The sequence below is a fragment of the Panthera leo genome, chromosome D3 (assembly GCF_018350215.1).
Source record: "Panthera leo isolate Ple1 chromosome D3, P.leo_Ple1_pat1.1, whole genome shotgun sequence".
Taxonomy (NCBI): Eukaryota; Metazoa; Chordata; class Mammalia; order Carnivora; family Felidae; genus Panthera; species Panthera leo.
In genome coordinates, this window is record NC_056690.1 from 63,376,224 (window position 1) to 63,387,779 (window position 11,556).

General features: G+C 36.9%; 1 pseudogene; it reads left to right on the forward strand.

Moving 5' to 3' along the window:
• Positions 1 to 9,150: 9,150 nt before the first annotated feature.
• Positions 9,151 to 9,250, forward strand: LOC122204356 (annotated as a pseudogene).
• The last annotated feature ends 2,306 nt before the right edge of the window (positions 9,251 to 11,556 follow it).

An 11,556-nucleotide genomic window follows, 5' to 3' on the forward strand; every position in this document is an offset into this window, starting at 1 on the left:
GGAAAGAAGTAAAGGGAGAAATGCCAGCCAGTATAGTCATTCCTGGCTGTCCTTTCAAAATTCAGAATTTGCCCAAAAAGGAAGACTGAGAGAACACATTTGTAATAGAATGATGGTCCTCCAAGGTATCTATATCCTGAATCCTCACAATAAGTGCATATATTTCTTTTATCTAAAAGAGATTTTGCAGCTATGGTTAAGTTAAGCCTCTTGAGATAGGAAGATTATCCTGGATGGTGTCTGTGAGGCCAAAGTAATCACAAGGGTCTTTATCAGTGAAAGAGGGTGGTCAACGAAGGTGAGAGTCAACGAAGGAGAGGTGGTAATAAAAGTAGAGAAAGGAATGTGACACCATTGCTTGCTCTTGGTGGGAGAAGGGGCCACAGTCCAAGAAATGTATATTGGCTTCTAAATCTAGAAAAGGCAAGGAAATGATTTCACCAGAGGAGTGCAAGTCATACCCATGACACCTTAATTTTAGCTCAGTGATACCCATGTCAGAGTTTGATCTTCAGAGCTGTAACATAATATTTTTTTGTTATTTTTTTAAGCCACTAAATTTGTGGCAATTTGTTAGAGCAGCCACAGGAAACTACTATATGTATGCATTCTTCTAATATCTCTCTTTTCCTGATCTCCTTCCCTGTCACTGACCCCAATTTCCTGGGTCTTCAATTGGCTCATATTTCCCTAGAAAGTGAGACCACAGCGTTGAAAAATAACCATCACTAACTGCTCAGGAGAATAAACTACTTTCTTGTGATGTTTCACTTTCTACACTCACTGGGGTTGGGCTTCTCCTTTTGGTAAGCACATTGAGGCAGAGCCCTGGTTAAAGACAACTGAGAGATGGTTTTATATTCCTAGTTCATATAGCTTGTAAGTTTATTTTGAGTTTTCATGCAAGTCTCTCTAGAGAGATTTCAAATGACAATTGTTTGAGTATTTTTGAGTCAACTTGAGAAGTTATGATTTCTCTAGTTCTTGGGAATTTATGGGGGAGGAATGGATGTTTCAGTGCTGGCAAAGAATGACAAAGTCACCACGGGGAAGAGTTGCAGGGCACATGCGAGAACCTTGGGCTCCTCCACACATTCATCCACCTCTAGAAGTTTGCTGTCAGAGCAATCATTAGATCTCTTTAGGCTTCACTGGTATATGGAAGTACACATAACTTGATTGCACATAACTGCCTATTGAAGGCTTACACATGCAATCAGAGCACAAATTAGTTTTCTTTTTCCATTGCCCCAATTACTTTGTTTAGGAGATAAGGAGTTATTTATCCTCTTTAATCTAGAGGAAATCTCAGGCAGACCCATAACTTTTCTGATCTTTTAATCCAACATTGTGAAGTTGGAGTCACAAAACCTATTTATCCCTGAACTCAGAATGTGCAGCGTATGAACAGTCAAATGCATTCACAGTTACAGTTCTTTTACTTGCTCCCCCAGCTGAGGTTGCTGCAGAGGGCAATAGAGATCCAGGCAGATTCTTCTTTCTTTCCTTGATTGTTCTCCCCAGATTTGCAATTCAAACCCTCCGAGGTTGAATCTTAGTGAAGAAGGAATGGTAAAGGGAGCAGAAAAATTCTTACGTGGCTGGTACAGGCACGTGGTGGTTTTTTGCTCTCTGAGTCTGGCCACTGTTCAGTGATGATGTAGCTTTCCCAATAGGGTTTCTGGATAAAGTAGAGGATGCCCAGCTAGATTGTACTTCCAGATAAACAGCAGATTTTTAGTTCCTTATGGTCCATGCAATATGTAACACCTGCCTTTACTAAAATATTATTTGTTTGTTTTTTTTTTCTGAAATTCAAATGTACCTGATACCTTGTATTTTTATGTGCTAAATCTGACAACTCTCTATGCCCAGGGACTCCCCATTATTACTGGGGACATTTAGCTATAGTTTGCTTGATGTGGGTGATCTTTCCATTCTGACAAAAATCTGTTGGATACCTTGCTGGGGTCTGTTTGCCTCTGTGGATGCCTTATTAGATTAGATCTAAGACAACTCACTTGGCTACTCTCTTATGCTTGGCCTGCATTTGTTCAGTAAGAAGCACTTATGCAACCTTTGCCCTGGTTAATACTGGGAATACACATCACCAATTTTACTACCTTACTTTTGTTCCTGCTATCCAGGCTGCTAGCCAACTGTGTCTTGCTCTTAGCTTTTCCAGCCCATGGTCAGACACCAGTCCACTGTGCTTCTTCATCAGCATCTGATATATCACATGCTCAGAGAGGTTACCCTGATGTCCATTAGCTAAGCCTGCAGTAGGGGCAGATACTTCCTACTGCTACCCCTAGAGGCAGGGGTTCACAGCAAAGAAACACCTCCTTCCAAAGAAGTGTTCATCACATTTCCCTCATTCAGTCTCCAATGACCAAATTCTCTCATTCCCTTATGTCTTATAATTGGGTTTCTACTTTTTCCTTTGAAAATTTTCACTGTGGTCTGGTAGTTCACTTTAGTGCATCTTGTCTATTGTATCTTGCAACAAAATTTCTCAGTTAACATTTTGTCTATGTAGAAGAAGAGGTTGGGGTAGATCTCTAAAGTCTGTTCTTAGGCTAGTGTTCTGTATTTCTTTGGGACTCAAGTTTCTTCTCTCCTGTCCCAAGTCAATTTTGTCCCCTGAGTTGTTAGGCATCTCATTTCTGCTACACAAATTCGTTCTGATCAAGAGGTTCATTGTAAATGTTCTTATTGGAAAATTAGATTCTCCTTTGACTACAAGAGCAACAAGGAAGCAAAATTAGTCTTGAACAAGTATATGTGTATCAGCAGTGGATGTATCTTTCTAAAAAGCTATTTTATAAAAATAAAATCCTTAAAATTTTCCAAGGCTTCTCATTGCCTACAAGATAAAGTGTGAAGTCCTTGGTAAGACATTCTTGCATTCCATAATCTGGTCCTTACTAACCCTCTTATTTTTCCCTTTACCCTTCTTCAACATGTACTATCTTTTTGGCCATTCATTGCTATTTATGTTTCTCAAATGAGTTAGGCCACTTTATGCTTTGTGCCTTGGGTTACTCTGTCCCCTTGTCTTAAATGCCTTTCCTGATTTTGTCCAAGTGGTAAAAGATAGAGTTTTGTTGACATTTTATCATGTCCCTCTTCCAAGGACCTAGAACACCCTCCTCTGTGATCTTTATTGTATCTCACACTTCTGAAATGACTTTGCAGAAGAATGACTGATTAGTATTTACTCCTTTTTGATTAGAAATCTGTCTCCCTCTTTCAGACTTTAAGTTCTTTGAGGCAGGGTCTATATTAGTTTTCTCCACAACCCCAGAAACTAGGTAGTGTCTTCACATGGCATATATTTCCTATGTTGTTGAGACAGTAAATTAATGATGTGTACAATCCCCTTCCATATGGTTACTTGGGACAGAATACCATGATTCTGCAGATGTTGCCTCTGCCCAAACTCTTTAGGGAAATCCCATTATGAAATTTGGAGCCATTTCAGAGCCCCATGAGAAGGCAGTCTTGGTCTTCTATAACTTTTTGTAATTAGAAATAAAACATACTAGAGTAAAAAAAAAATTAAACACACCTAGAATATAAGGATTGACTTACTTTGAGATTTAATATGTATCAGTATTAAACAAGATTTGTTTGAAAAGGAGCAAATGGCAAAGATGAATATATTCCTTCAGAAACAGCATGCCACAATATCTAATGGACTATTAATACTTTTACAATAGAGAGGGCAATCTGTTGTTTTTATAATTATAGAGTCCCAATTTGGTAGTTTTTTTTTAATATTTGGAGTAATGGTTGCATCATATCCCAAAAAATTTACTCCATTCCCTAATAGATATTATAGGTTCTGTGGCCACATTAATACACTCTTACAGAACTTAAAAGATTTTATTGTTGATCTAACTCCATGTGAGAGACTCGTTTTACAAATGAATAATACCCAGGCAATCCATAAAAATAGAACTCTAGGGGTGTCTGGGTAACTCAGTCAGTTAAGCATCAGACTGTTAAATTTGGCTCGGGTTATGATCTCAGGGTTGTGGGTTCAGGCCCCACATTAGGATCCATGCTGTCAGTGTGGCTATCAGCATGCTTGGGATTCTCTCTTTTCCTCTCTCTACCCCTCCCCCATGTGCACTCTCGCTCTCTAAAGAAAGAAAGAGGGAGAGAGAGAGAAAGAGAAAAGAAAGAAAAGAGAAAGAAAGAAAGAAAGAATCAAAGAATCAAAGAATTGAAGAATTAATTCTAACCCACAACCTGCAACAACTTGCCTAGGAAACCATCCTCTCATCTATAGTTAACAACTTAGGAAGCCAGTCTGTTACAAGTCCTACTTGCAGGAAGCCAGATTGCTACCTCTAGTAACCAATCGATTCGTTAGTTTTTGTCCCAGCTACCAATTTAGGACCACACAGAGAAAGCTAATTAGACACCCCTAACCAATCACACAGGATTTCTCTCCCGCATTCTAGTTAGGCTGCCTACATCCTCCCGATTCCACCAGCCTCCAGTCAGGGCATTCCTGAAGACTTCTTTTTTCACTGTTAAGCTTTCTCTCTCCTTTGTCGTCTTTGAGTCTCTGTCACAGTGCAAGTAATGATAGCTGGTTCTCCTGTTGTATCAACATCTGAATAGTCTTTGCTTTTTTTATTTGGTTGGTCTTTGCTTATTTCTACAAATGTGACACTAATGCTTTTTTTCCTCCTCCTTTGGAACATAATAAATAATTGTAAAATTATTGTAAGTTTACCTCTATACACACACTTTTGAGGAAGAATTATGTGGAATCTTGGCCACTATTTATTGAGCAATTCCTTTATTTTTAGACTACAGACTGTATTTTGAATTTGGGTGGATTCAGATTTAACCTGATAGTTCTTTCCAGTTTCCTTTTATTCTCATTGTTCCTTATTACCTAGTCACTAATTGCAGTTTTAATTACCCTCTCATCTTTTCCAAAGATCAGGAATTTTTTTTAAGAGAAGAAAAAAAAGTAGTTAATTTCCTGCTTATGAAGGATCCCAAAATATGTTTCATCTTATGAATCAGCAGTCCCCAGTTGTCCCTTCTTCATAACCCGTTTGAAAAGTTGCTTGATAGATGAGGAAACTATAGTGAAGAGTGCTTGACTATGCACACTACCCTAGCTGCTAGATGGGAATTACAGGGGAAGTGCTGTGGCATGCAATCTGCAAGAAGCAGCAGAATAGAATGTCATTCTGGGTTAATTGCTCCCCTTGGTGGATGGCTTCCCTAGGTTGCTATTTTCGAATCACCCTTTTCTTGAGAGTTATGATCATTAGATCTCAGTCTGCTGACTCATATATCATATGTTTGATTAAATGAAATGCTCTAAATGCTAGCTGGGTTGAGGGCTCCAAGTTGTTTGTATTTAATTACAAATGCTATATATATGATTTCTTTTTCTAAGAATGTATTAAGAGAAGATGAATTTTCTCTGAACTAGAATTGGGTGGCAGAGTAATGCCTACCATGGTGCTCAGGTTACACTTTGGTACGTTTTGTCCTTGAGAATGTGATGTGGGCAATAGGCAGCAGATTTCACTAAATTAATTTTTTTAATTCATTAAAAAATAGATATTTCAAGTCAACAAGAATTTTCAAGCTTTGACTGTGTCTCCTTTGCTATGTCAAACCATGAAGGGATTGAGAAATGTTTATACTCACTTTGAAGAAAAAAGGTACGTGCAAATGCAGCAAAGATAGAGGACACTGTATTTTGGCTTTGTGCGCCAGCCCCCACCCACTTTTTTTTAAACTGTTTATAACATCTGGAAGTGCCCTCCAGAACCAAGCATCTCTATTTCTTGAGCTCTTCCCAAATTTCTGGCAGTTGAGTTATTCACTGCTCTGACCAGTGCTCCCTCTGGGCAAGGCTCCATGTTCCAGACTTTTCCATTCTTCTCCTAAATCAAAACTTAAGTCTTTTTTCATTCTGATGGGGGCATACCCTTGTGAGTGTGGTTCCAAACCAAATTATACTGAGATGTTTAGGGATCATCTGAATTTTACCCATTCTCTATGGATTTATATTTTAGTAGTAGACTCTTGAGAAACACCCTGGTCTCTCATCATGGAAACTTAAATGCCTGTAGGAGGCCACAAATGGACATATAAAAAGCTATTGACATCCCCTAATATGACATTGTGATGGGCTGTCCAGTTTACATATGCAAAGTCCAACGTTGAGAGTGACCTTATAGAGAGCCAAGTATGATCCCAGAAAGTTTGAAGCCTTCTTCCTTCAACAGTTAGATTGCTATGAAACCCATAGAATGGCCAGAGTTATGGTTTGATATGCTCTTCTTCTCTGTGAGATACTACTTCCTTCAACTCCATCTCCAGATACTTCTTCAGAAGATGGCAATTCCTTCTAGGAAGGGACTTCCTGACTGTCCTCATCAGGTGCCAAGGTCTTCTTTTTCCTATGTTCCAAACACATTTAGATAAATACTTGTTCACCCATACCTAGCAGAGTTCATAACAGAAATCCTGAAGTCTTGGCTGTAGAATCAGGACACAACTTCAGTGTTATTGTTTACAGGCCCACCCCTTGGTGAGTCTCCAGTGTGTACTGTGCTTATCTCGGAGACCAAGAGTAGCTTCCAGATCCTTCCTGGTGTTTTCTTGCTCTATTTTGTTCTTGGTGCTTTCTATTCAGCACCAGATCTGTGGGACACAGACCTTTCTGTCAGGGTAGCCCCTTTCCATAAGGGGCTCTGAGTCATACAGAACTGAGATCTAATACATTCTACAGGCGCATTTTATGATTTTGGTCAGTAGATTACTTAAACATTTTCAGCATTGGTTTGTTGTTTATCTTTAAAATGGGACTATAGCATCTTCTTTGTAGGGTTTTGTAAGGACTCAAAGCATTATTTGTGTAAAATACATAGTTTTGTATATATGCTCAAAGCTTAGTAAATGATGGCTCTCCTGGCTTTGATTTTTACCTTGGTGTGATATGTTTGATTATGAAGACATTTGAAGTCAACAAAACATCTTAAAAAAAACAACCAAAGTTCTTTAGGTTATAATACATTAACAAATTCTAAAACTAGACAAAGCATTACTTTATTTTTTTTAGTCATTCCTGAGGGACTTAGGATACTTCATATGCTATGACTGAATTTGTAGGTAGTATCCAAAGGGTACCTGTTCTTTAAAAAAATGAATACGTGTTCAATTTTGAGGGGTAAACAATGAACCACATGATCTGAAGTCTTTCCTTCACCAACTGTGAATCAGCTAGAGTCAGGAGTGAGTAAATCATAGTTGAAGAAGAAGGAGTTAATGGCCTCAAAGTTCTGAAATTGATGGAGTTAGTCTTTAGTATCCTGGCCTCTCCTTTCTGCCATGTCTATTGGCCTCATTGTCTCCCCTTTTCCTTCTTAAAAACTCATTAGAAACTGATAATAACCATTATTTAAATACAAGACAATATATGTCACTAGTTTTCTCCCCTTGAGAACATTTGCATTTTCCACTTTATACGTAGGAATAGAAGGAAGATTGGTGCCTGATCAAAGGGGTTTGAGCCTTCTTCATGCAGGGCAAGAAAATGTTTGGAATGAAAGGGAAGAAGCCCTTTCCTAACCCCCTCAAATTAGCCTCAGTAATGGTCAGATTTTGTTTTTCCTTTTTTATAGATGACAATCTATAAAATTTTTGAATTAGAATTTTTGATTGGAATTGCATTGAATATGTAGATAGCTTTGGGTAATATTGATATTTTAACAATATTTATTCTCCCAATCCATGAGCATGGAATGTTTTTCCATTTCTTTATATCTTCTTCAATTTCCTTCTTATGAAGGAAATTTCTATAGTTTTTTTTATATTTAGAAAACTATATAGAAAACTATAGTTTTCTATAGTTTCTCTCTATAGTTTTCAGCATACAGATCTTTTATGTTTTCACTCTTATGCGGATCCTGAGAAACTTAACAGAAGACCATGGGGGAGGGGAAGGAGAAAAAAAAGTTAGAGAGGGAGGGAGCCAAACCATAAGAGACTCTTAAAAACTGAGAACAAACTGAGGGTTGATGGGGGGTGGGAGGGAGGGGAGGGTGGGTGATGGGTATTGAGGAGGGCACCTGTTGGGATGAACACTGGGTGTTGTATGGAAACCAATTTGACAATAAATTCATATTAAAATGCGAAAATAAAAATAAAAAATAATTAAATTTTTGAACCTGTACAATTTAAAAGATCAGCAGATTCATATACAAGCATGGATGCTTTAAGAGTTATGCATGCCTTTAAAAAGACTAGGAGAATAAATTCTAGGGCAGGTGGCAAACGTGTAATGTTGCATGCAGCAAGTCAAGTCCTGATGTAGAACTCCTGCGTTACATAGCTCCAATAACTATGAAGTTAGGATAAAATTGTTAAATATAAAATATGAAAAAATAAGACAACAAATGTAAATGTATTTTAAAAGCACATAACACCTATGGGGCTGAAGCAATGGAGTTCTCATGAATCAGAAACCATTGTGTCTACCAGCAGTGTGAATTTTTGAGAACATCAGGAGCAGTTCTTCTTAGTTACCATTTGAAAGTAAGTGAAAAGACAGTAAGCTTGCATTTTGTTGCAGTAAATACTATTTATTTAGGTAATTTGGGCAGTAAAATTACACAGTCACAATAATTGCTTTAATGACTCACTTGGGGTTTTTTGGCACAAAGAAATTGATTCCAATAAAAGGGAATTTATTAAACAGAACTCAGCATTTTGAGATGAGCCCATTTAGATGAGTTTGTTTACATTTTTTTGGATAAATCACAAAAAGAAAATCATAAGAAATGGTGTTGATGATTGTCAAGGGTAAAATTGGGACTACTGAAAGGATGAACACTGCAGTATGATTAAATTAGATTTTCTTGTTTATTTTGATTCTAAGAGCCTTTTGTTAATTTAAGTTCAATCTTTTGCCTTGATTGGAATTGTGTTTATGTGGATATATCTGGTGAATGTGCTTCTAGATAGGCATGCAGGTCTTTCGAATTTCACCTATATTTGAAAAGTGCAGTACTTTCATTTATGCGTTATTTGCGAGTGTCTGTAGCCATAGGCAAACTTTTTAAAATAATTATCTTATGGAATAGAAATGTAAGAATATAGTTCTTGCTTCAGCAGCACATACACTAAAATTGAAACGATATAGAGATTAACACGGCCCCCACACAAGGATGACATACAAATTCATGAAGCATTCCATATTTAAAATAAAGAAATGTCAGAATATAAATAGTAATATCAAACTTCTAGCTTTTTTTTTCTAGATATTTGGCCATTAGCCCTATATATATTCCATATACCAAAGAGGTGCAAAATTGTGAAAATGTTTTGCATTTAAAACAGCAGGTAAGACTTCTTATAAACTTTGGAGTTTTTAAAGACTCTAGTCTTAAAATACTGGTATCTCTGCAAGTAACTGTTTATACAAAGAGAGGGTTAATTTTTCACTTATTCAATATGTATTGAGCAACTCTGAGCCCCAGTCCCTGACCATAAGGAATGTAGGGTTTAAGGAAAATGACAAAAAGACAGTGGTTACAGATGAGATCAGTGTTCTGTGACATTGTGACATGAGTCACATAATCCAGTTATTTTAGGGAGTCAAGAAGGACTTTCAAGAAGCAAAGTTTAAAATGGAAAACAAAGAGGAAGAGGACATGAAGTCATGGTAAGAGCTTTAGGTAAAAGTTAAAGATTGCAAAGGCTCAGAGGCATGACAGAGAATGGTGCCTTCAAGAAAGTGTGTAAAGTTGAAGGGGAAGTGGAAAATTGAGGCTGATGAGGAAAAGGGGTAGGTCATGAGAGGTCTTAATAACTGATCTAATTAGAACTGTATCCTGTGGCAATAGCAATTGCTTGGAAGATAATAAGCAGGGAAATGATATGACCAGGCTGGACCCTTAAAAGATCACTCAAGATGCCATGTGGAGAATGAATTATTGGGTCTAGAAGTTGAAATGAAGGATAAAGTGCTTTTTGCGGCTGTGAAATTTGGGAAAGAATATTGGTAACCAGAAATGAGATTGTGTACTGGTGGTACAAAGAAATACACACATATCAAAGATGCTACATATGGAGGTAGAATCAAAAAGTCTTTGTGAGACATTAGAAGAAGGGAATAAAAAATAAGTAAAAACCAAACTCATGCCCAGGTTTCCTGTTTAAGCAACTGGGTTTATAATGGTAGTGTTCAATGAAATGGGTAGGATTTTAAGAGGAATAGTTTATTAGTCAGGTTAATTCTATTTGTTATAACAATCTGAAAAGTTCAGTGACTAAACACTGAGAGTATTTTGTGTTGCTCATCACACAGCTTAATAATAATAATAATAATAATAATAATAATAATAATAATAAAAAGACGGTTTCCCTAGTTGCAACTTAAGGATCTGGGTTCCTTCTATCATGTGGTTCTACTGTTTCAGAGTCCTTTGGTTCCATTTCTCCTGGCGGAAGAGAGAAAGAGATTTTATCATTATTTTAAGGCATTGGGTGTTTAAAATAGAATTTATCTTTATACTCACTAATACAGAAGTAGAGTGCTACCATAACAAACACCTGTAGCATGTGGCAAGGAATCAAGGTCATGCAGCAAAGAGAAAGGAACCTGACAGTGGAGATGGAAAAGATGCCTGGCTATGTACTGTAGTGGCAGAAAGAAAAACTCTTTCCTGTAATAACTTGGGGTATGTGTAGACTACTTCCCAAGTGGAACTAGCATTTCTAGGTAGAATTTTTCAGATAAAACTTCAGTTGTGTGTAACTGGTGTTAGTGATTGTCTTGAGTAAGTGGTGCAATGCAAGCAAGACCCCAGGAAACAATAGGCTTCCAAGAAGCTTGGCTAAAGGTAAGGAGCAAGGTGATATTGTCACTAGATGTATCTATGGGGTTAAAGGAGATGTTAAAACATGATAGGATGAGAAGGAATGTATGAATGATCCACAGTGCCTCATTTCCATTGGGGATTATAGGGAATCCTGTCTTACACCATATTTTAGCTCTAAACTTCACTTCTAATCCTAAAAAAAAAATCTGTAACTTATTGTAAACTCCCATGAGGATACATTTTAAACTTCTTCAGTGCTAGGGTTGTATTCTACTTCTGTATGTTCCCCAGGGCTAAAAGCAGATTTGAACACAAGTGAATGCAGTACATATTTTATTGATGTTTAACCACTATAGACATTGAAATTGCTTAATTGGGAAATGAGATTCTGAAGAAAAGACATGGTATTAAATTTCAGAACTAGGAATCTAGGATATAAGTTAGAAAAGAAAACAATTCCTATTTCCCAGAATTCTGATGAACGTTACCAGGGAATTTTTAGAACATTCTAGTACAATTATTTTTAATTTTAGTTTTTGGGCCACTAACAATCTCCTTAGTTATAAATATGTATTGTGCAAATTATAAAGCTGCATAGTTACATTATGTGATAAAATACTTAGATATTTCTATAACTGTATATTAACTTTTTATTAATAATATTTATACTAATATACTACTATGA